This window comes from Oryctolagus cuniculus, chromosome 7, assembly GCF_051225735.1.
Source record: "Oryctolagus cuniculus isolate XC-2025 breed Fujian yellow rabbit chromosome 7, ASM5122573v1, whole genome shotgun sequence".
NCBI classification, from domain to species: Eukaryota; Metazoa; Chordata; class Mammalia; order Lagomorpha; family Leporidae; genus Oryctolagus; species Oryctolagus cuniculus.
In genome coordinates this window covers 17,973,204-17,997,099 of record NC_142873.1, presented here as the reverse complement: position 1 = coordinate 17,997,099, position 23,896 = coordinate 17,973,204, and the positions used below count along the sequence as shown (strand labels likewise).

Here is a 23,896-nt window from a genome sequence, read left to right as displayed (position 1 = left end):
AGGGGGATGGGGCAGACCTGTCTGCCAGCTCCTCAGTGCTCATGGTGTGTGGGCAGAGACAGCCGCTGGAAGGTGAGGCTGTGTAACTGCCGAGACAATGGTCAGACACAGGGACCTAACTCCCGGTGCCCCTATGGGATGCTGGCATTATAGGCAGAGGCTCTACACACTACACCACAATGCTGTCCCCTGTAACTCAAAAATGTGTGAAATATTTAAAGAGGTGCTGCCTCCAATACTGCTCAAACTTTAAAATAATGAAAAGGCTGAAACTTCACCAAATTCTTTTTCTGAGGCCAGCATTACTCTGATATCCCCCCAAAATAAATCACAATCACTATGCGATTTTTCAAAAAAATATGAAACCTAGCTGACACACTTAAAGAAGCACTGAGTGCATGCAAATAGGATGTCTTCAAAAAGTTCATGAAACTCATATTATGAAAAAACTGTACAGTAGTTTCAATTTTTGCATCAAAATAAATTTATCTTTTTTTTTTTTTTTTGACAGGCAGAGTAGACAGTGAGAAAGACAGAGAGAAAGGTCGTCCTTTGTCCGTTGGTTCACCCCCAAGTGGCCGCTACGGCCAGCGTGTTGTGTCCGGTGCACTGCGCCGATCCGAAGCCAGGAGCCAGGTGCTTCTCCTGGTCTCCCATGCAGGTGCAGGGCCCAAGGACCTGGGCCATCCTCCACTGCCTTCGCAGGCCACAGCAGAGAGCTGGACTGGAAGCGGAGCAGATGGGACACAATCTGGCGCCCCAACCAGGACTAGAACCTGGGGTGCCGGCGCCGCAGGTGGAGGATTAGCCTAGTGAGTTGCAGCACTGGCCTAAATTTATCTTTTGATTTCATTTTCCATGTTCCTGGATGAGGATTTTCAATATTCTAAAGGTGTCACTTCCCCTCCAAATAAATCTATGAATTCAATGACATTCAATTAGAATATCAATAGAATGTTGTTGAAGAAGGTATAAAAGTAAGCTGTAATAAATTTTACAACCTAGATAAAATTTACTTGAACAAGTAAATATGAAAAATATTTTTAAAAATTTCAAAGTTCAAAAAAATGAAAATAATAAAATCTGAGGCAGATTTTATGACTAAAATATAACTCCCTGAAGAACTGTCTATGGTGGGAATGCTGACAAACTGTTACAATAGCAGTGCTAGCAGGTGCCACTGCAATACCAAACATCATCAGCCAATTCACCTCTCATTCATGTCTGTTGCTAAGTGTTTAGTTACTGTAAATGCTTTAGATTTTGCATAATTTATGTAAATTAAACAGCTGTTCTCTTCCCAGAAAACAAAGATATGAAAGTCTCCTTAGTTTAACTGATTCCTGGCTTGAGCTCTGTCATTGTTTCCCCAGCAACTACAAGGGAGTTGTAGCTCCCTAATGGTCAGATATTGTTGGAAAGAGGCAGATGTTAGGAATTGCTCTCTGAGACACATATATCTATGCAGCTTCACATGTGGATGAACAAGCGTGTAAATGAATAAACTTAAATATCATTGTTCCTCCTGAATGCATTTAGGACAAAATGTGCACACTTTCAATGACACTTATTTGGTAAGAAATTTTGTTGCTTTTTCCATACTGTTTTTTTTTTTTTCATATTTTCAGCATTAGCCTTAATTGAAAAAAAAAAATAAAGGGGTCATATTTTCCTTAAAGAAACCATCCATATTCTCTTCTAAATACCTAGATCAAATCGCATGTTTCAGAAATTTCCAAACAGCTAATTCAAGAGAACGATGCTTATGGTGAATTGAAAACCAAAGGCGCTGACTTGAAGCCTGTTAGATAAACAACACATCATGTGAAAAACCATTAATTGCTATTATTACTCTCCTCTGTAAATGGCCCAGAAGTTCCCAGACCAAAATAATATTGGAACCATCTACCACCCTAGACAGGGATTTTAATTGGCTCTTTATTACACAAAATCATATATAAAATACAATTTGTAGTTACACTGAACCAGTTGAAATATAATGTATTATTTATATAAATAAAATCTTTCTATGAAATTAAAAAAATCAAAGTTCAATACAGAAGGGAGAAGTTGTGATGTCAGGTATCAAAATATATGAAAGTATGAAAACTAAAATGGTGTTATACAATAATATAATAAGAACAAATTGATTAGATCAATTGAAAATCTTAGAAACATGTAAAAGCTAAAAAAAGAAATAGCATAGAAATATAGGTAAAAATTGAGAAAATATGTATTTGGTATGTATTAAGATAACATTAATTGCTTTTAATATAAATTAGGGGACAGTTTTCCATAAGTGCATTTGAGGAAAAATAATATGGTTGAACACTTTATGCTGTATGCAGAATGAATAGTCTAAGGAAAATTTTAAAATATTACAGAGAAGCTAATAGTATATGTTAATTAGCTCAGTGTCAGGAATATTTCATAAGCTTGCATAGTACCAAAATTCCCAAAGGAGAGGTGTATATATCAGATAACAAAATGTTAATAACTTCAGAAAATGCATCATTATAAATAAATCTGTTAAAAAAGCTATAAATAACCTGAAAGATAAATGCTAGTTTCGATGAGAATATTTAAAGACAAAATATACAAAACATTATTAGCAGATAAAGAGATTTTACAAAGCAAGAAAAGGACAATTTAATAAACTAGCAAAGGATAGGATTAAGCAATTCACAATCAAATAACACTAGCCAGTTTAAGAAAAAAGTATCACAGTAAACAAGTGGATTTGTATTAAAACCATTTAAATAGAATTTAAGATGTAATTTAATCACACATTTTAAAATATTTTGTGGCAGGCAATGTTTATAAGGAGATATGGTAATAGGTATCCTTTTACTCTGATTATGGTATATTTCAGCAAGGCAACTTTGCAAAATCTAGCAAGTATGTGTACCCTCGGACTCTGCAATTCCACTTCTATCTTTTAAGATACAAGAAATACATAAGGATATGTGTGCATGTGTATTTCCCAAAATTTCTTATGAACATGAAACCATAGGTACAGGAAGCTCACAGAACATCAAATGCAAAAATACCAAGGAGTCTACACCTATGAATACCATATTCAAACTACAGAGAATAAAACAAATGCATGATGAAAGAAAACACATTACCCACAGAGGAATAAGAATATCAGCTACACCAGACAATTCTTCAGAAAACATGCAACCAATAAGAGAGTAGAGTAAAACATTTGAAGAATAGGAGCAACCACAACAACAAAAATCCACCAATGTATAATTTGTTTATTCAGTGAAAGAATACTTTAAACACAAAGAACAAAGACCATCTCAACAAATAAAAAGTAAGGGAATCAGCAAGACATAGTGTGAGGAATATAAAAAGAAGTTCTATAGAGAGAACAAACTCAACGACATTTTGAAAAAGCAGGAGCTGGCATTGTGGTGTGGTGGGCTAAGTTGCCTCTGGCATCACTGGTATACTATATGGGCCCTGGTTCCAGTCCTGGCTGATCCACTTTCACATCCAGCACCCCGCTAATGCACCTGGTAAAGAATCGGAAGACGGCTCACATGCTTGGGTCCCTGCCACCCGTATGGCAGAACTGGGTGAAAACTGGATGACGTTCCTGGCTCCTGGCTTCTGTCTTCAGCTTGGCCCAGTCCCAGTCATTTGGGGAATGAACCAACGGATTCTCTCTCTCTCTCTCTCTCTCTCTCTCTCTCTCTCTCTCTAACTCTGCCTTTCAAATAAATAAAGCTTTAAAATGAAAAAGGCAAAACTGGAGATACAATGAAAAGATCAGCAATTGCCAGCCCTATTCAGGTGTGGGAAAGAATAGGTGGAGTACAGAGGATACCATAAAGGCAGATACTTGTAGGGATGTGGTTGTCAAAAGATACAGAACTTTGCAACATCACGAGTGTACCCTAATGTAAACTATGGACTTTATTCAGTAGTAGTGTACTAACATTGGTTTATCAATTGAAACAAGTCACCACACAACTATTAATAATACACATAGTGGGAACAACAAGAGCAAGAGAGAACATATGGCAACCCTTAACATATGCTCCTCAATTCTTCTTCAAATCTAAAATTCCTCTTAAAAATAAAAACTATTACCTAACTAAATTTAGAAATGTTTAAAACAAATACGTATCAAAAGAAAATTATATTCTTAAGACATGGTTGGGGTAGGAGTGGAATATTAATTATCTGAGTAATATTTTTTATTTTTAACTGAAATCAAAATATGCATATCTATATGATACTCTGTGACATTTAGGTACATTTATACATTGTGTGATGTCCAATTAGTGTAAGCATATATATTTTCTGAAATAATGATCATTCTCTGTGGTGAAAACATTTAAAATCTTCCCTTCCAGTTTATTTTTAGAAAAATATATAGTACATTTTCATTCTGGACAATTTCTAAATGCACCATTCCATTTCAGCTTTAGAAATCAAGAAATCATTAAAAATGTTTTTTAAAACTCTTGCTATTTATGTTTCTTACTACATTTAACTCCATCACCTGGGTGAAGTCAGGATATGTTGGAGACATGTCCTGTGGCCCACTATGTTCCCACACAAATGATGCAATAGAAAAATAGCACACAGGCAAAGGAAATGATTAGACTTTGTTATTACAAAGAAAATTTTTGGTAAACCACTTAATACATTGGAAATTAGACCTTGTACCCCAGGATCTCACATCTGTCTTTCTGCCATCTAATTTTTCTGTCAGAATGTTAGAGCCACCATAGAATACCTTAAAGACTTTTTCCACTCAGCATTCATATTTTTAGTCTCTTGCTGTGGTGATGTCATTCAGATGGCCAATGCATAGAAAATGACTGGACTGAAGTGCCTGCATCCAATAAAACCCTGAAATGGGTTACTTGGCTTTTACTGCTCCATTTCCTCACCTTTCCCTTTTCCCTCATGGTATGTGTGTGTGACCATTACATTCAGAGAAATGGGGAGATGGTAAAGTGTTTGAATTAGAGTGAATGGTAGGACAACATATTCACATTTCAATAAATAATATTTGTGGAAAAACAGCAGAATGTAGCAAACATGGACATGGGTTGACCTACTAAGAGGCAGATATGGTCTTGTAGGTTTGAGATGACTTTCTTCCAAAGGACATCAGCTTTTAGCAGTTGATAATCCCTTCTCTAAAGGGAAGGAGTCAAATTTCAAATACTTTTAACAATTGTATAAGGAATGCATTTTGAATAGTCCCAAAGCCCCTTAAATTATCTTTAAATATTAATATACTTTTTAAAATGAAGGTAAAGGCCGGCGCCGCAGCTCACTAGACTAATCCTCTGCCTAGCGGCGCCGGCACACCAGGTTCTAGTCCCGGTTGGGGCGCCGGATTCTGTCCCGGTTGCCCCTCTTCCAGGCCAGCTCTCTGCTGTGGCCAGGGAGTGCAGTGGAGGATGGCCCAGGTGCTTGGGCCCTGCACCCCATGGGAGACCAGGAAAAGCACTTGGCTCCTGGCTCAGCGCGGTGTGCCGGTCGCAGCGCGCCGGCCGCGGCGGCCATTGGAGGGTGAACCAACGGCAAAGGAAGACCTTTCTCTCTGTCTCTCTCTCTCACTGTCCACTCTGCCTGTCAAAAAATAAAAATAAAATAAAATAAAATGAAGGTAAAAATAATGCAACCAATCTCATTATTTTTAATTTGATTACTCACTCAATGACTTTTGGGCCACAGAATCCACATCTCATACTCTGATTGCTGGGGTAAATTTAGACCCAATTTTTCATCTGATGGATCCATTTTAGGCTCAGTAGAGTTATGTGATTTTCCAAATTTCAAATAATCTTTAAATTTCATTGGCAAAAATGATTAATTTGATTTGATCAGTATGGCTTGTATATATACAATGAAATGTTAATCCATAGTCCATAAATATGTACAATTTAGTTAAAAATAAATATTTTCCATGTTAAAAAAAATCTTGGGTGATATAATCAACATTTAAAGGAAAATATAGAGGAAGTAAAACATACATAGTATGTTTTCATACCTACATAGAGGTACGTATGAAACAGCATACTAACACTGCATAACCTCTGTTTCCATACCTATTCCATCCATAGTGACTTACAATCACATAATATCTGCTTTTACAAAAAATTCTATAAAATGCCAGAAATAGAATTCAAAGTAATGATCCTAAGAAAATTCAACATGACAGTAGGAAATACAGATAGTTTAAAGAAATGGGGGGATGGGTGACATGAATAAAAAAATTTACTATGAAGATAGAAATCATTAAAAAGTCTGAATAGAAATTTTGAAGCTGAAAACTTCAATTAATGAAATAAAAATATAATGATTTTGACAGCAGAATACATAAACAAAGAAAAGAAGGACAAAGCCTTTTCTAATAACCCTGTCACATATAAATAAAATGAAAAAATAATAAGAAAACTTACTTGAAATATGGGGTACCATTAAATCACAAAATATGTGCATTATAGGAATTTCTGAGGGAAAAGAGAAGGAAAAAGGCATTTAGAAACTGCTACATAAAAAAGTTGAAATTTCCCTGTGTATGAAAGGCATGTGGATATCCAGATACAGGAAACACAAAGGACACCATGCAGACTCAACCAAAAATTACTTTCTCCAAGGTATTTTGTAGTCTAATTGTCAAAAGTTAAGGACAAGGAGAGATTCTTAAGTGCAAAAAATATAAAAGCATTGAGTAACACATAAAGGAATACTAATTAGGCTAACACAGACTGCATTTAAGTGGTGTTGCTTGTAATGTCTCTTTTTCAACTCTAATTTAATTTTTTCTCTTTAATTTTTTGTTGATCTGATATATTGTTTCACCTACTCCAAAACCAGCTTTTCTTCTTGACCCTTCCAATTTTATTTATTTTCTGACCTTCTTATTTCTCATATCCTGCTAATTTTAAATTAGATTTATTCCTGTTTTACTGTCTTCAAGACTCATTGTTGGATAATTTATTTGAGACATTTCTCTTTTTAATATAAGCTCTTAATGCTCTAAACAGCCCTCTTAATTTCTGCTTTTGTGGTGTCACACAGGTTTGATATGTTTTGTGTTTTCATTTTCATTTATTTCAGGAAAGTTTTAGATTTCCTGTTTAATTTCTATTATGATCTATGGATCACTTAGTAGCATGCAACTAATTTCATTATATTTCTAAATGTTCTATTGTTCTTTTTTGTTGACTTCTAATTTCATTTCTTTGTGATATGAGAAGATACAAGATATGATTTCAATTTTTTTTAGTTTACTGACACTTGAGTTGTGGCTTAATATATTGGTCTGTCATAGAAAACGTTCCATGTGCTAATGAGAGAAATGTTATTCTGTACCTGTTGGGTGAAATGTCCTGCAAATTTCTGTCAGGTCCATTTGCTCAATAATATGGTTCCAGTCTGATGTATCTTTGTTCATCTTCTGTCTGGAACACCTATTCTTTACTAGCAGAGGGGTGCTGAAGTCAACCACTGTTTTTGTATTGGTGTCAATCTCTCTCCTTAAGTCTAACAGTATTTGCTGTATGTGTCTGAGCGTTCTTGTGTTGGTATTGTTTATGTTTATTACTGTTACATCTTCTTGGAGAATTGAGCTTTTATCAATATAACTTCCTTTTGTATCTTTTTACTTTCGGATTTAAAGTCCATTTTATGTGATATGAGTATAGCTATTCCTACTCAATTTTGGTTTCCATTTGCCTGTATTTTTTCCCAGCCGTTCACTTCAAATCTATCTATATCTTTATTAGTAAAGATTGTAAGCAGTAAATATTCAGGTCTGATTTTTTTTTAATCCATTTGGCCAACCTAAATTTTTTGGTAGGAGAATTTAATCCATTTACATTCAAGGTTAGTATTGATAGATAAGGACTAACATATGTCATTTTGTTGACTGGTCACTGATTATTCTGGTCTTTTAGTGAATTTGGTAGTGTCATATGTTTCCTTGTCCACTTCTACTGCAGGACTCATTTCAGGATTTCCTGTAAGGCTGGTCTGGAGATGGTGAAATACAATTTCTTGTCAAGTGGTCTGGAAGAAAATACCTAATTTCTCCTTCTCTTCCAAAGGATAACTTCTCTGGAGATAATATTCCTGGTTGGAAATATTTTTTGATTTATTTATTTATTTGAATGTCAGAGGTAGATAAAAAGAAAGATAGACAGAGAGAGCTCCCATTCACTGCTTCACTCCCCAGAAGGCTGCAATGGCCAGGGATGAGCCAAGCTGAAGCCAGGAGCCAAAAGCCTCCTCCAAATCTCCAAGGTTAGCAGCAGGGGACCAAATACTTGGGTCAGTTTCTGCTGCTTTCCCAGGCTATTAGCAAAGAGCTGAATGAGAAGTGGAGCTTCTAGGAAACAAACCAGCACCCACATGGGATGCTGGTATTGAAGGCAGTGGCTTTACCTGCTATTCCACAACACCAGCCCCAGAGAATTTTTTCTTTTAAGAAAATTTATATATCATCCCACTCTCTTGTGAGTGTTGTATTTCTGCAGAGACATCTGCTGTTAGTCTAATTGGTTTTCCTTTATATTCAATTTGATATTTTTTTCTGGCTTTAAGGTCCTCTTCTTGTCCTTAATTTTGACAGTTTGAACATCTTGGAGAAGATTTTTTTAATTGAATCTGCTTGAGGTCCTTTGAGCTACCTATATCATGATGTCCACGTCTTTTCAAGACCTATGTAATTTTCAAATATTGTTTCATTTAGCAAATCCTCAATGTATTTTCCTTCTCTTCTCCTTCAGGAATCCCTATAATAGAAATAAATGATCGTGTAATGGTATCCCATATGTTTTCATTCCTTTCTCTTTATTTGTGTATGGTTGAGTCACTTCAAAAGACTTGTCCTCCAGACAAGAAATTCATTCCTTCACTTGATCTAATGTCCCATGAAGCCCTCAATCATATTTTTTGTTTCAATGATTTAAGTTATCACCTACAAAATTTCTAAATTGTTCTTCTAAATTATTTATATATCCCTTAGTGCAAAAATTCTTGACAAAATTCTGGCAAACTGAATCTAACAGCATAGCAAAATTTATATACCACTACCAATTGGGATTTATTTCTGCAATGAAAGGTTGTTTCAAAATAAACAAATCAATCATGTCATACACCAGATCAACAGATTGAAAGATAAAATCTACTTGATATTCTCAACAGATGCAGAAAAATATTAACAAAGTTTAGAATCCATTCATAATAAAACCTCTCAATAAACTAAGCATAGAAATATCTTAAGCCAGTACAATAGAGGCCATCTATGACAAATAAGCAACAAACCTAAAAATCAATAGGGAAAACTGGAAATTTTTTCTAAAAGATTTGGTAAAATAAAAGGGCACCTATTCTCCTTGCTTCCATGCAATATATTACTGGAAGACCTCCAGAGCAGTTAGACCATAAAAAGAATTAAAGCCATCAAATCATAAAGCAAGAAATAAAATAGTCCCAGTTTGCAGATATAAAGTCTTACATATAGAAACCCAAAGAGTCCACCAAAAACTGTTAGAACTTATAAGCAAATTAAGTAAAGTTGAAGAACACAAAAATCAACATGTAAATAAAAGTAACCTTTTGTACACTAATAACAAACCATCTTTAAAATGAAATTAAAACCACACCATTTATATTAGCATCAAAATAATGAAATACTCAGGAATAAATTTAACAGAGGAAGTGAAAGATCTCTACACTAAAAACTACAAAATGCCAATCAAAGCACAAATAAACAGAAAGTCATCACATATTTATGGATTTGGATAATTAAAGAGTTCATAAATACCCAAAGCAAACTATAGATTCATGCAATCTCTCTCAAAATTCCAATGGCATTTTCCATAGAAATTGAAAAAGTATATCTTAAAATTCATAAAGAACTACAAAAGACCCCAGCAGAGTCAAAATAAGGTAGGAAGAACATAGTTAGAAGTATTACATTTCTTGACAAAGTTGTATTGCAAAGCTATAATGTATAGTTTATTTATTTGAAGGAACAGAAATACAGGGATATATAGATAGATCTTCTATTTATTGCTTCACTCCTTAAATTTCTACAATAGCCAGATCTGGGACAAGATGAACCAGGAGCCAGGAACTCCCTCCCAACATCCCACATGGGGAGCAGGGGTCCACGTACTTGGCCACCTTTTGCTCTCATCCCAGATACATTAGCAAGATGCAGAATTGGAAGAAGAGTAGCAGGACATGAACCAGCAGCCCAACATGGGATGCCAACAGTATCCCTTTTCTATTTCTGTTGCCTTCTCTTCAATATAATATGTCATTGCTCACACCAAGACTTTTCCAATAGCCTACTTCTAGGTTATCACTATTCCACATTACCCTTAGTTATTCTCCTTCAAACATTGTTGTTAATTATCACCTCACAGCTTAAAATCATGCATACTGATCCTCATTAGCACAACCATTGGCTCACCCATCAAGAGCCACTATGAAATTCTAACTTCCTCATCCATTCAGTGCCTATCTAAGGCAGAGAACTACCCAACCCACCTGCTCTCCAGGCTACTGGATCTTTAATAATTAGTTCCTGATTCTGGCCCAAGGTCCTATCATAGCCCTGGTGTCTACACTGAACCTGTGCTCCCAATGATGATGCCTTGGCAGTGTGGCACACATGTCTTAGAAAACAATGTGACTAAGTGAGAGGAGGTAGAGTGTAGCTGGGTTATGGCCAATCACACAGTACTGCTGCACACTCTCAATGCTCCTTGGCTGCCCAGAGCAGCTCATAGCAGAGAGAACTATGCTCACAGAAAGGACTGTGCAGATCATGTGTAGTGCATAAGGTGGTACAGATGAGTGTTGAACACAATGAGGGCTAGCACTTGGGCATTCCTCAGCTTGGAGGAGAAGGTGTGGTTACAACAAAAGGTGACCAAGGACTGGTTACATCAACAAAGGTGACCACTCCTCTCTATCCAGTTAACCAGAAGAGAGCTACCACACCCAACCTGGGTGTTACCCTGGATACTCACCCCATCCTGGAGCACTGACCAGAGCTCCTTGGCCACACTCACCACACACCTCTTGGTATTCACTTGATGTGTAGACAAACCACTAAGCCACAGAGGCTTAGCTCAAAGATAAAAGCCATCAGAGGGGACAAAAATTCTACAAATGCCTAAAACTAAATGCAGAACTTCAAGAAACAAGAAAAAGGGAGACACTATGACCCCCCCAAAGGTACACAACATTCCAATATTATAATGAGAAGATGAATATTGAGGCAATACCAGAAATGGAATTCAAAAAATTAATCATAGTTTTACTCAAAAGAATTGGAAGCAAATCCATGAACTAAGAAAACCATATATGATATGAATGAAAGTTTTTCCAGGAAATTGAGATTTTTAAAAAGAAATGAAAATGATATACTACAATGATTAATTCAACTGATCAAATAAAAATGCAGTGGAAACCTATAACAACAGAATTGATGAGACAGAAGAAAGAATATCTGAGTTAGAAGACAAATCTTGGAAGAATGTCCAGCATATGGGTCTTAGGAGTTTCTAAAGGTGTGGAAAAGAAAAAGGACTAGAAGACCTACTCAATAAAATAATTACAGAAAAATTCCATTACTTGGAGAAAGAAACAAATGTCCAAGTACAGGAAGCACATAGAACTCCTAACAGATAATGAGAAGAGATCTTCACCTCACCATGACACATTGTACTTAGACTTTTCACAGTTAAGCATAAAGAAAAGATTCTAAAGTGTGCATGATAAAAATGTCAGATTACTATCAGAGGATCTCCCATTAGACTCACAACTGACTTCTCATCAGAAACCCCACAGGCTAGAAGATGATGTCAAAATATAGTCCAAATAGGAAGAGAAAGAAACTGTCAACCTAGAATACTGTACCCTGCAAAGCTCTCATCTATGAATGAAGGTGAAATAAAGACCTTCTATAAGAAACAGAAATTGAAATAATTTATCACCATGCATTCAACCTTACAAAAGATTCATAAGGATGTGCTACACACAGAAACACATCAAGAAAGTCATCATCAAGAAAGAATACAAACACAGTGAAAACCAGTAAAATTACAAAAGAAATCCAAAGTAAACAATAGGATTATTCACAGAAAAATGACAGGATCAAGTAGTTACTTATCAATAGTTACCTGAATGTAAATGGCCTCAACTCTCCAGTTAAGAGATACAGACTGCCTGAATGGATTAAAAAACAAGACCATCTATGTGCTTATTACAAGAAACACCTAACCAACAAAGGTACATGTACACTGAAATGAAAGGGTGGAAAAAGATATTCCATGATAATGGGAAAAAAGGGCTGTGTAGCCATCCTAATATCAGACAAAATAGGCTTTAACACAAAACTGCTAAAAGAGACAAAGAAAGACACTATGTAATGATTAAAGGATCAATACACAGGAAGATGTGACTATAATAAATGTATATGCACCCCATTAGAGAGAGTAGCTATTTAAAAGAACTGTTAACAGATCTAAAGGGAGACATAGACTTTGATGCATAGTAATGGGGGACTTCAACATCCCACTTTCATCAATGGATAGATCTAACAGAAAATCATCAAGGAAACAACAGAGCTAACTAACACTATAGACCAAATGGACCTAACTGATATCAATAGAACTTCTCACCCCACGGTTGCAGAATACACAGTCTTCTCAGTGGCGCATGGACTCTCTCTAGGATAGACCATACACTAGGCCATAAAGCAAGTCTCAGCAAATTCAAAAAAATCAAAATCATACCATCCACCTTCTCGGTTCACAACGGATTAAAGCTCAAAACAAACAACTCGAGAATCTCAAGAATGTATGCAAACACCTGGAGACTGAACAACATGCTTCTAAATAAACAGTGTGTTGTGAGAGAAATCAAAAAATTCTGGGAATGAGTGAAGATGACCTTACCTCATATCAAAACTTACAGATTTGCATTTAAGTGTTAAAGTGTCATAAACTTCATACAACATGTCCTGACCAAGCAAATCTTTTGTTCAAGCTAAGCTCCTCTCAGCAGTAGCACATTTGTTAAGAAATCTCGGGGAACAGGAGTTTGGAGGAAAGAAATCGCAGGTGTCACGAAGCCTGCAGTGACTGAGGCACGGAGTCAGAGACGTCACACATGAGAAAAAGGTGTGATAAGTTAGTTTAATTGCTGGTCTACCACAGCATGTTGCTTCCTCTGACTGTCAAGACACCGGTTCACCTGAAACTTGTCAGCGCGTCCCGCGTGCCTGGCTGAGCGCCCCGCAGCCCGGCCTGCCTTGCACCCGCGTCGGTGCTGTCCTGCGCTCCCTGACAGGTCCCTGCTCCTGAAGCGTCACCTCCCAGCCCCAGTCCATCTCCGCAGCCCACTCGGACTGCAGCCTGTTCGCCACCTCGTCCTCCCATTGCAGCAGCAGCAGCAGCTGCCGCGCTGACAGCGAGGGAAAGGGCAGACCCAGCGGGAGCGACCGGCGGGCCGGGCTTCCGAAGCAGCAAGGGGCAGGGAGGCGCGACGGGAGCCCACCACAGGTAAACAGGTCGACGAGGCTCAGGGCGACGAGGCGCAGGGCGCCCCCTCGGCCACCCAGCGACTTCCAGGCACGCAGCCCTGCCTCCAGGGCGCGCTCCCTCCCGCGCTCCCGCTCCGCTCGCTCTCAGCCCCAGCAGCAGCCGCCGCAGCATCACTTCACACAAAGGACCGTAACCCGCCGAGCAGCTCCGCCACCTCCGCATCGTCCTCCTGCGACAGCAGCCCCGACAGCGCGGCTCGGGCGCGGCGGCGCGGAACCTATCGCTCCCTGCAGCCGAGGCGGCGGCAGCGGCTTTTTTTTCTTAATTTTGCTTTTTTTTTTTTTTTCCTCCCCTCACACCTTTTCGCCTTTCTGTGATTCCACCCACTTCTTCCCCACCTCTTCCCATAAACAACATTCCTACCCACCCCCAATAAATAAATAAAAGGAGGAGGGTAGGGAGAGGGGAGGAGGAGAAGGAAAAGGGAGGCAGCGCCAGAGAGCGAGGCAGAGTCCGACCCAACAGCCAGCAGCCTGCACGCACCTCACACCTTGAGATGGCGACGCGCCCCTCTCCGCTCCGGCAGTCCGGGCCCCGCCGCCCTCTCGCCGCCGCCGCTCCTGCTGCAGCTGGTGCTGCTGCTGGGGACCGCGGCCCTGGCGCCGGGGGCGGCGGCCGGCGACGACTCGGCTCCCGCGGGGGCTCGGTGTGCTACTCGTCCCCGCCCAGCGCGGGCTCCGTGCAGGAGCCGGCTCAGCGCGCCGCCGCGGTGATCCAGGGAAAGGTGCGCCCGCCGCGGCGGCAGCAGGGGGCGCTCGACAGGAACGCGGCGGCGGCGGCCGGCGAGGCAGGGGCGTGGGGCGCCGAGCGCCAGCCGCCAGCCGCCGGGCGGGGGCGCTGGGGCTGCCCGCCGAAGACCCGCTGTCCGCCGCCCACGGGACCCTGCCCTCCCAGCCCACGACCCCGGCGCCCAGCCCCGGCGAGCCTGCGGAGGAGGAGGCGCCCTGTCTGGTGAAGGTGCACCAGGTGTGGGCGGTGACAGCCGGGCTTGAAGAAGGACTCTGCTCACGGTGCGCCTGGGGACCTGGGGCCACCCGGCTTCCCCGTCCTGCGGGAGGCTCAAGGAGGACAGCAGGTACATCTTCTTCATGGAGCCGGAGACGAACAGCAGCAGCAGCAGCCGCGCACCGGCCGCCTTCCGAGCCTCTTCCGGAACCTCAAGAAAGGGGTAGGCCGATGCTGTGGAAGCGGTGTGGTAAGTTGCTGGCGCCCGGGCGCGTGCTCCGCCGGGGAGGGGCGCGCGGGGCTTCCACGGCGGCGGGACGGAGGCGGCCCCCTTGCAAGGGAGGCTTCGCGGCTCCCACGCTTCCTGGCGGCGTCTTGGGCTCTGCTGCGGTGAAAAGCCCAAGTGTGCGCCTCGGTTGGGGCGGCCTGAAGCTTTTATTCATTTAGCTTTTTGGGGATTGCTTCACTGCGTGGCCCAAAACGTGTCGGTGGCTTTCTCCGCGTGTGGCTGCTTGAAGTTGGCTGTGGCGAGGAGGTGCTGGTGCTGGGCCGCCCCGTGGGGGCTTTTTCCTGGGAAGGAGGACGGGTCGGACAGGACTGGGCCTGGGCGCCCCGAGTGTGGAGATGGTCGCGGCTTGGTGCATGTGGAGAGCGGGCAGGCAGGATGGTCGCCCACAGAGCTGGCGGGAGTTTTTGGGGAACGCCCTGTCCCGCAGATGGGTGCAGTGTGCACCTTGTGAGTCTCTCTGGGTGTGAGAACGCTAATGTTTCGTTGAACAAAATTACGGAGTGGCGTGTGGAAGGCCCTGGAGAAGGCTTTGGGAAGATCAGCGTCGCAGCCGGTTTCCCACACCTTTTCCCGTTAGGCCATTGAAGTGTGCTTGCCCCAGGGGTGCCTGGTAGGATCAGGTTGGCGAAATCAGCTGAAAAATTTCACTACCCTTCTAAGGTAGCATTTCGTTTATGGCATTTGTAAAATAATTCCTGTGATCTAAAACATCTGTATAACTTGCTGATAACCTGCTATGTGTTAGTGATTATATGGTATTCTTCGCAAACCACAAATTCTCATGATTACACATCACCAATTCTAATACAACTAACAGCGTTCTCCCTCTGTCTTTATGCATCTACTGGATGGTTGGGTTAATTGAATTTTCACAAAAGTCAGCACCAGGCCATGCTCCATCTGCCTATAATACAAAGTGTGTCAGATCTTCTCAATTTGTATCTGGTGATGGCCAATTAGTTAAGTTTAGGTAGACATTTGGGGGTCTTTTGTCCTTCCGTTAATTAATACCTAATGATTTGGCTTTCATGAAAGGAAAGAGCATTGTTCACTCACGGTTCCCTTATTTTAGCAATGGACTTGGTGTGCCAGAGACCTGTTAAGACTGCACCACTCTGTGGCAGAAGCTGTTCAGAGAGCAGTGCTGAAGCAGCTGAGTGACGTGGGACTCCCTGAGACTGGCTGACAGGTGTCACTGGGGAACATGGCAAGCACTCTGCTGGGAGCTCTCTTACTAGGGAACACAGAAGCTCAGCAGTGTTGTACTGCAGCATATGTTATTCTGTTATAGAATCCAAAACAAAACCTTTTAAGCCACATCCTGTCCAGTTTTCACATGTTTGATATGTAATTGGGGAAGGATGTTTGCATACCCCAAACTGAATGAGTTTTGGTGGGAAGCTAACATCAAGAGGATTAGGTTTGCAGGGATGCCTGGAATTGGGGTGCATTGCTAGGGTAGCAATGGGATGGTTATACCTTTTAACTAGAAATACATGTCAGACTTCAAGGGTAGAGTTCCTGACAGCATCAAGAGGATGTTTGGATGTGTAAAATGCATGGTCTGGAAGAATAATGTATGTTTATGTTTCTTTGGGGGTGAGGGGGAAGCTTTACTGTAGGTAGTATGATTTGGCCCTTTTGTTTTCCAGTCAAAACAACTGCATAGTTGTAACTTGTGGCATGTCAAAGAGCGTTGCTCTATAATGAACTGGAAATCTGCCTACATGTCATTGGGTAGATGTAGAAATCAGAGTTCCTGCTCTGGGTTTGTGTGACTAAGTGTGCGCTTGGTGATTTTAGTGTTACGTAACAAAGTAGGATATTGCATGGAATCAATAGATAGAGATAAGGAGTGAGAGAAGTCGTCCTGAAAGTTTCTCTTGAATTTCCATCAACAGAGTCTTTACCATGGTATCTGAGGATGAAAGTAAATGGTACAAGCTATTTTACATAAAGTAAAGTTAGTAAATCTGTAGTTGGAATACTGGATGTAAAAGTGTGAGTGTGTGTATTGGGAAACTTGACAATTTGTCCAGCATTTCAGGCATGGAAACCAAGTGGAAAAATAAAAGAGAGAGCGAGCCTATATGAAGAATCTCTGTGAGACACCAGTGCAAATAAGGGGCCATCAAAGAAGGATGTAATATTCTCTGAAAGTAGGAGAGAACTTCCACTTTGCTTATGGCCCTGATTAAATACAGATGGAGTTTGTGGACTCAGAAGGCTTCCATAGCCTTGTCAACTCATGGCAAAAGCCTTTGGTAATCACTGATGTCATAAATAAGAGTGTTAATTGTTAAATCAACAACAGGAATCACTGTGTACTGACTCCCCATGTAGGACCTCTGTTCTTAATGACCTGTACTATGAGAATTACCTGCAAAATTTGTTCTCAAACAGTATTTTGTGTGTGGGTGTGTGTGCAAATTGTTGAAAACTGGACAGGATGTGGCTTAAAAGGTTTTGTTTTGGATTCTATAACAGAATAACATATGCTGCAGTACAACACTGCTGAGCTTCTGTGTTCCCTAGTAAGAGAGCTACCAGCAGAGTGCTTGCCCTGTTCCCCAGTGACACCTGTCAGCCAGTCTCAGGGAGTCCCAGCGTCACTCAGCTGCTTCAGCACCGCCTTTTGTATATAAAGTTAATTAAAAATGAATCTTAATGAAGAATGGGATGGGAGAGGGAGAAGGAGGTGGGAGAAGAGTGGGGGTGGGAGGGCAAGTACAGGGGGAGGAATCTCCACATTCCTAAAGTCATACCTATAAAATTTGCATTCATTAAAGTTTTCTTTAAAAGCTGAGGGAGAACATTATAAGAAGATGATGAGTAGAAAGCACTAGGAATCTCTCAACCTATAAAACAATTATATTGTCAGTTGTAAATACTTCAAATACTTAAAATTCTGTACTCTGTTAAGTGTTTGCAAATATGGTGAAATGGTTGGACGGTACATTGTGCTTAATTTCAGCTTTCAGTGCAGGAACAGCCACAAATTCCCCATCCCCCACTGTCAGCTCCTTGGCAGCAGCTGTGCTCATGCTCTTGGAGCAGCTTGCAGGAAGCATTCAGGAAATGCCTGGACAAAATCATGCCTTATCCTTCAAAAATCAGTATCTGTGCTGTGATCACTGAGTGCTACATCTGGCCAGAGAAGTATCTTCAAAAATTGGAAGGCATTTTTCTTGTACCTACCCCCATTGTGCTAAATCCCCCCCCCCACAGCCGAAATATCCAGTAAAGTCAAAAGGACGACATATTTTTTTCTCCATTGTTCTCATTTTCCTTTTTGTGAGCCATGCTTTAAAGGAGATTAGAATATTGAAAAACAACTGCTTACTTGGGGAAAATGTGAAAGTGACTGCATGCTCAAAGAAGAGCTCAGAAAAGACCCAAGCAGGTCTTAAGTTAACATCTCAAGCTTCTAAAAGCACAGTGAAAGCTTATTATAAATAATCAAGAAAAATGAACAAAAATAGCACATCTTGGGGAATAGGGAAAATCTGCTTTCCAGACTTACCATATTATTAGATTCAAATGTCCACTTGTCAATAAAAATTCAAAGGTATATAAAGAAATAGAAATCTGTGGTCCATCAAAAAGAAAAAAATCAACTGACACTGTACCTGAATAGGGCTTGGTGGCAGATATAGTAGATGAAGACTTTAATAGTGAATAAAATGTGCAAAGAATTAAAGTGGAGAATGTAAAGAAAATTATGTATAAACAAAATAAGAATGTCATTAAAGAGAAAGGAAACAGAAGAAAGAAAAAATTCTAAGAGCTGAAAAGTACAAAAACGGGGATGAAAAGTTCACTAGAGGGATCCAGAAGCAGATCTGAACAGATGAAAGAATCAGCAAAATTGAAGACAGAACAAAGAAAATAAGCAGACGTAAGAAACAGAAAAAATTCAAGAGAGCAGAGCCTAAAAATCATGTGTGACACCATCAGGGGGGATCGTTGTGTGAGTCAACAAAAGGAGAGGAAATAGAGTTATGATCAGAAAAGACATGGAAGCTAATGGCTAAATATCTCCCAATTTGATGAAATACATGTCTATAACAAAAATCAAAATCACCAAAAACTTAAATTAGGTGAATTCAAAGAGATCCTCATGGAGACATATTACAATCATTTTTTTTTTTTGACAGGCAGAGTTAGACAGTGAGACAGTGAGAGAGAGAGACAGAAAGGTCTTCCTTTTTCCATTGGTTCACCCCCCAGGTGGCCACTATGGCCTGCGCATTGCGGCTGGCGTGCTGCACCAATCCGAAGCCAGGAGCCAGGTGCTTCCTCCTGGTCTCCCATGCGGGTGCAGGGCCCAACGACCTGGGCCATCCTCCACTGCACTCCCGGGCCACCACAGAGAGCTGGACTGGAAATTCTCTGGGAGATTATAAGCAAATTTAACATCCGCAGCACTGGAGGGCAGAAGGCAGTGTACCAATTTATTCAAAGTGCCAACATAAAATGATTGTCCAAAGAAGGTCCCAGGACTCTCATGACTTCCCTGTACTCAAGGAAATATAAGCATAAATTCTTCTGAAACTATGTCAGAAAATTGAAGTGGAAGGAATTCTCTCAAACAAAACCAGAATCACCATACCAAAACAAACCTGGCTAGTCCACCTGTTACAGGCATTTAAGGATAAACCACTGAATGGCAGACATACATCTCTAGCTCTTTCTCTTGCTCTCACTCTCAAATCTGTGTGTGTGTGTGTGTATGTGTTTCTCTGTGTTTGTGTGTCACGTTGCTTTTCTTTTTAGAAACCTCTTATTTAATAAATATGAATTTCATAAGTACAACTTTGGGATTGTAGCAGCTCTTCCCCCATAAACACCCTCCCACCCCCAGCCCATCCCACTCTTCATTAAGATTCACTTTTAATTAGCTTAATATACAGAAGATCAACAGTATATACTAATTAAAGATTTCAACAATTTGCACCCACACAGACACACAAAGTATAAAATACTGTTTCAATACAAGTTTTATTGTTAATTTTCATTGTACAACACATTAAGAACAGGGGGGTCCCACAGGGAGAGTAAGTGCACAGTGACTCCTGTTGTTGATTTAACAATTGACACTCTTATTTATGATGTCAGTGATCACGTGAGGCTCTTGTCAAGAGCTTCCAAGGCTATTGAAGCCTCTTGAGTTCACCAACTCTGATCTTATTTAAACAAGGCCATAGTCAAAGTGGAAGTTCTCTCCTCCCTTCAGAGAAAGGTACCTTCTTCTTTGCTGTCCTATACTTTTTGCTGGGATCTCAATCACAGAGATCTTTCATTTAGGTCATTTTTTTTTTTTTTGCCAGAGTGCCTTGACTTTCCGTGCCTGAAATACTCTCATGGGCTTTTTAGCCGGACCCAAATGCCTTAAGGGCTGATTCTGTGGCCAGAGTGTTGTTCAGGACATTTGCCAATCTATGAGTCTGCTGTGTATCCCATTTCACATGTTGGATCATTCTCTCCTTTTAAATTCTATCAGTTAGTATTAGCAGACACTAGTCTTGTTTATGTGATCCCTTTGACACTTAATCCTATCATTATGATCAGTTATGAACTGAAACCGATCACTTTGACTAGTGAGATGGCATTGGTACATGCCACCTTGATGGGATTGAATTGGAATACACTGGCATGTTTCTAACTCTACACTTAGGGGTAAGTCCGAGTGAGTATGTGCCAAAATGTACTTCTCCTCCCTCTCTTATTCCCACTCTTTTATGTTAAACAGGGATAACTTTTCAGTTAAATTTAAACGCCTAAGAATAATTTTTGTTAAAGAGTTCAACCAATGGTATTAAATAGAACAAAAAATACTAAAAGGAATAAAATAATAAGTTGTTCCTCAACAGTCAGGACATGGGCTGATCAAGTCATTGTCAGTGTGTCCATTTCACTTCAACAGTTTTCCTTTCAGGTGTTCAGTTAGTTGTCACCAATCAGGGAGAATATATGTTATTTGCCCCTTTGGGACTGGCTTATTTCACTCAGCATGTTTTCCAGATTCCTCCATTTTGTTGCAAATGACCAGATTTCATTGTTTTTGACTGCTGTATAGTATTTTATAGAGTACATATCCCATAATTTCTTCATCCACTCTTCTGTTTATGGGCATTTAGGTTGATTCCAGGTCTTAGCTATTGTGAATTGAGCTGCAATAAACATTGAGGTGCAGACAGCTCTTTTATTTGTCAATTTAATTTCCTTTGGGTAAATTCCAAGGAGTGGGATGGCTGGGTTGTATGGTAGGGTTATATTCAGGTTTCTGAGGAATCTCCAAACTGACTTCCATGGTGGCTTTACCAGTTTGCATTCCCACAATCAGTGGATTAGTGTCCCTTATTCCCCACATCCTCACCACATCTGTTGTTACCTGATTTCTGTATGTAAGCCATTCTAACTGGGGTGAGGTAAACCTCATTGTGGTTTTGATTTGCATTTCCCTGATGACTAGTGATCCTGAACATATTTTCATGTGTTTATTGGCCATTTGGATTTCCTCTTTTGAAAAATATCTATTGAGGTCCTTGGCCCATTTCTTAAGTGGGTTGTTTGTTTTGTTGTTGTGGAGTTTCTTGATTTCTTTGTAGATTCTGCTTATTAAAGCTTTATTGGTTGCATAATTTGCAAATATATTTCCCATTCTGTTGGTTGCCTCTTCACTTTCCTAACAGTTTCTTTTGCATACAGAAACTGTCAATTTGATGTAATCCCAATTGTTAATTTTGGCTTTGACTGCCTGTGCCTCTGGAGTCTATTCCAGGAAGTCTTTTCCTGTGCCTATATGTTACAGAGTTTCTCTGATGGTCTCTAAAATTTGGTGCTGTCGGGTCATAGATTCAGCTCTTTAATCCGTGTTGAGTTGATTTTTGTGTAAGGTGTAAGGTAGGGATCTTACTTTATGCTTCTGCATGTGGAAATCCATTTTTCCCAGCACTATTTGTTGAATAGACTGTCCTTTCTCCAAGAATTGGTTTTAGATCCTCTATCAGAAATCATATAGATACAGATAGATATAATGTAGATATTGATAGATATAATATAGATGTTTGGATTGATTTCTAGTGTTTATATACTGTTCCATTGGTCTATCCTTCTGTTTCTGTACCAGTACCACGCAGTTTTGATTGTAACTGCCCTGTATTATGTCCTGAAATCTGGTGTTGTGATGCTTCCGGCTATATTTTTGTTGTACAAGATTGCTTTAGCTATTCAAGGTCTCCTGTGTCCCCATATGAATTTCAGCATAATTTTTCCAGATCTGAGAAGAATATCTTTGGTGCTTTGATTGTCATCACATTGCATCTATAAATTGCTTTTGGGAGAATAGACATTTTGATGATATTGATTCTTCCAATCCATGAGCATGGAAGATTTTTCCATTTTTTGGTATCCTCTTCTAATTCTTTCTCTAAGATTTTGTAATTCTCATTCTAGAGTTCTTTGACATCATTAGTTAAGTTTATTCCAAGATATTTGATTGTTTTTGTAGCTATTGTGAATGGTATTGTTTTTAGAAGTTCTTTCTCAGCTGTGGCATTGCCTGTGTGTACAAATGCTGTTCATTTTTGTGCAATGATTTTTTATCCTGCTATTTTGCCAAACTCTTCTATGAGTTCCAGTAGTCTCTTAGCAGAGTTCTTTGGATCCCCTAGATAAAGAATCACATGACCTGCAGAGAGGGATAGTTTGAATTCTTTGTTCCCAATTTTTATCCCTTCAATTTCTTTTTCTTGCCTAATGGCTCTGGCTAAAACTTCCAGTAATATATTGCATAGCAGTGGTGAGAGTGGGCATCCCTGTCTGGTACCAGATCTCAGTGAAAATGCTTCCAACTTTCCCCGATTCAATAGAATGCTGGCCATGGGTTTTTCATAAATTTCTTTGATTGTATTGAGGAATGTTCCTCCTATACCCAATTTGCTTAGAGTTTTCATTATGAAAGAGTGTTGGATTTAGGCCAGCGCCATGGCTCAATAGGCTAATCCTCCACCTGAGGCGCCGGCACCCCGGTTTCTAGTCCCGTTCGGGGTGCCAGATTCTGTCCCGGTTGCTCCCCTTCCAGGCCAGCTCTCTGCTGTGGCCCGGGAGTGCAGTGGAGGATGGCCCAAGTCCTTGGGCCCTACACCTGCATGGGAGACCAGGAGAAGTACCTGGCTCCTGGCTTCAGATCAGCACAGTGCACCGGCTGCAGCGGCCATTGGAGGGTGAACCAACAGAAGGAAGACGTTTCTCTCTGTCTCTCTCACTGTCCACTCTGCCTGTCCAAAAAAAAAAAAAAAAAAAAAAAGAAGGAAGGGTGTTGTGTTTTATCAAATGCTTTCTCTGCATCTATTGAGATAATCACATGGTTTTTCTTCTGCAGTCTGTTAATGTGGTGTATCCCATTGATTGTTTTGCGAACACTGAAACATCCTGCATACCAGTGATAAATCCCACTTGGTCTGGGTGGATGATCTTTCTGATGTGTTGTTGCATTCTATTGGCTAAAATTTTATTGAGGAATTTTGCGTCTATGTTCATCAGGGAAATTGGTCTGTAATTCTCTTTCAATGCTGCATTTTTTTACAGGTTTAGGAATTAAGGTGATTCTGGCTTCATAGAATTTGGGAGGATTCCCTCCTTTTCGATTTTTCTGAATAGTTTGATAAGACTTGGAGTTAATTCTTTAAATGTCTGGTAGAATTCAGCAGTAATCCATCCAGTCCTGGGCTTTTCTTTGTTGGGAAGGCCTTTATTACTGATTCAATTTCTGACTGTTATGAGTCTGTTTAGGTTTTCTATGTCTTCATAGTTCAATTTAGGTAGGATATATGTTCCAGCAATGTATCCATTTCTGATAGATTTCCCTCTTTGCTGATATACAACTCTGTATTAATTTCTGAAGACTCTTTTTATTTCTGTGGTGTCTGTTGTTACATTCCATTTTGCATCTCTGATTTTATTGATTTTGTTCTTATCTCTTCTTTTTTTAGTTAGTTGGGCCAATAGTGTGTCAATTTTGTTTATTTCTTCAAAAAAAAACAGCTCGTCGTTTTGC

General features: G+C 40.1%; 1 pseudogene across 1 annotated transcript in view; it reads left to right on the top strand.

Moving 5' to 3' along the window:
- The first annotated feature begins 14,050 nt into the window (after nucleotides 1-14,050).
- The window catches only part of LOC127485670 (uncharacterized), a 102,595-nt pseudogene continuing 92,749 nt past the window's right edge, over nucleotides 14,051-23,896 (top strand). Inside the window, exon 1 of the transcript XR_016210297.1 lies at nucleotides 14,051-14,796. The product of XR_016210297.1 is annotated as an uncharacterized LOC127485670 (transcript). The remainder of the gene's footprint in view (nucleotides 14,797-23,896) is intronic.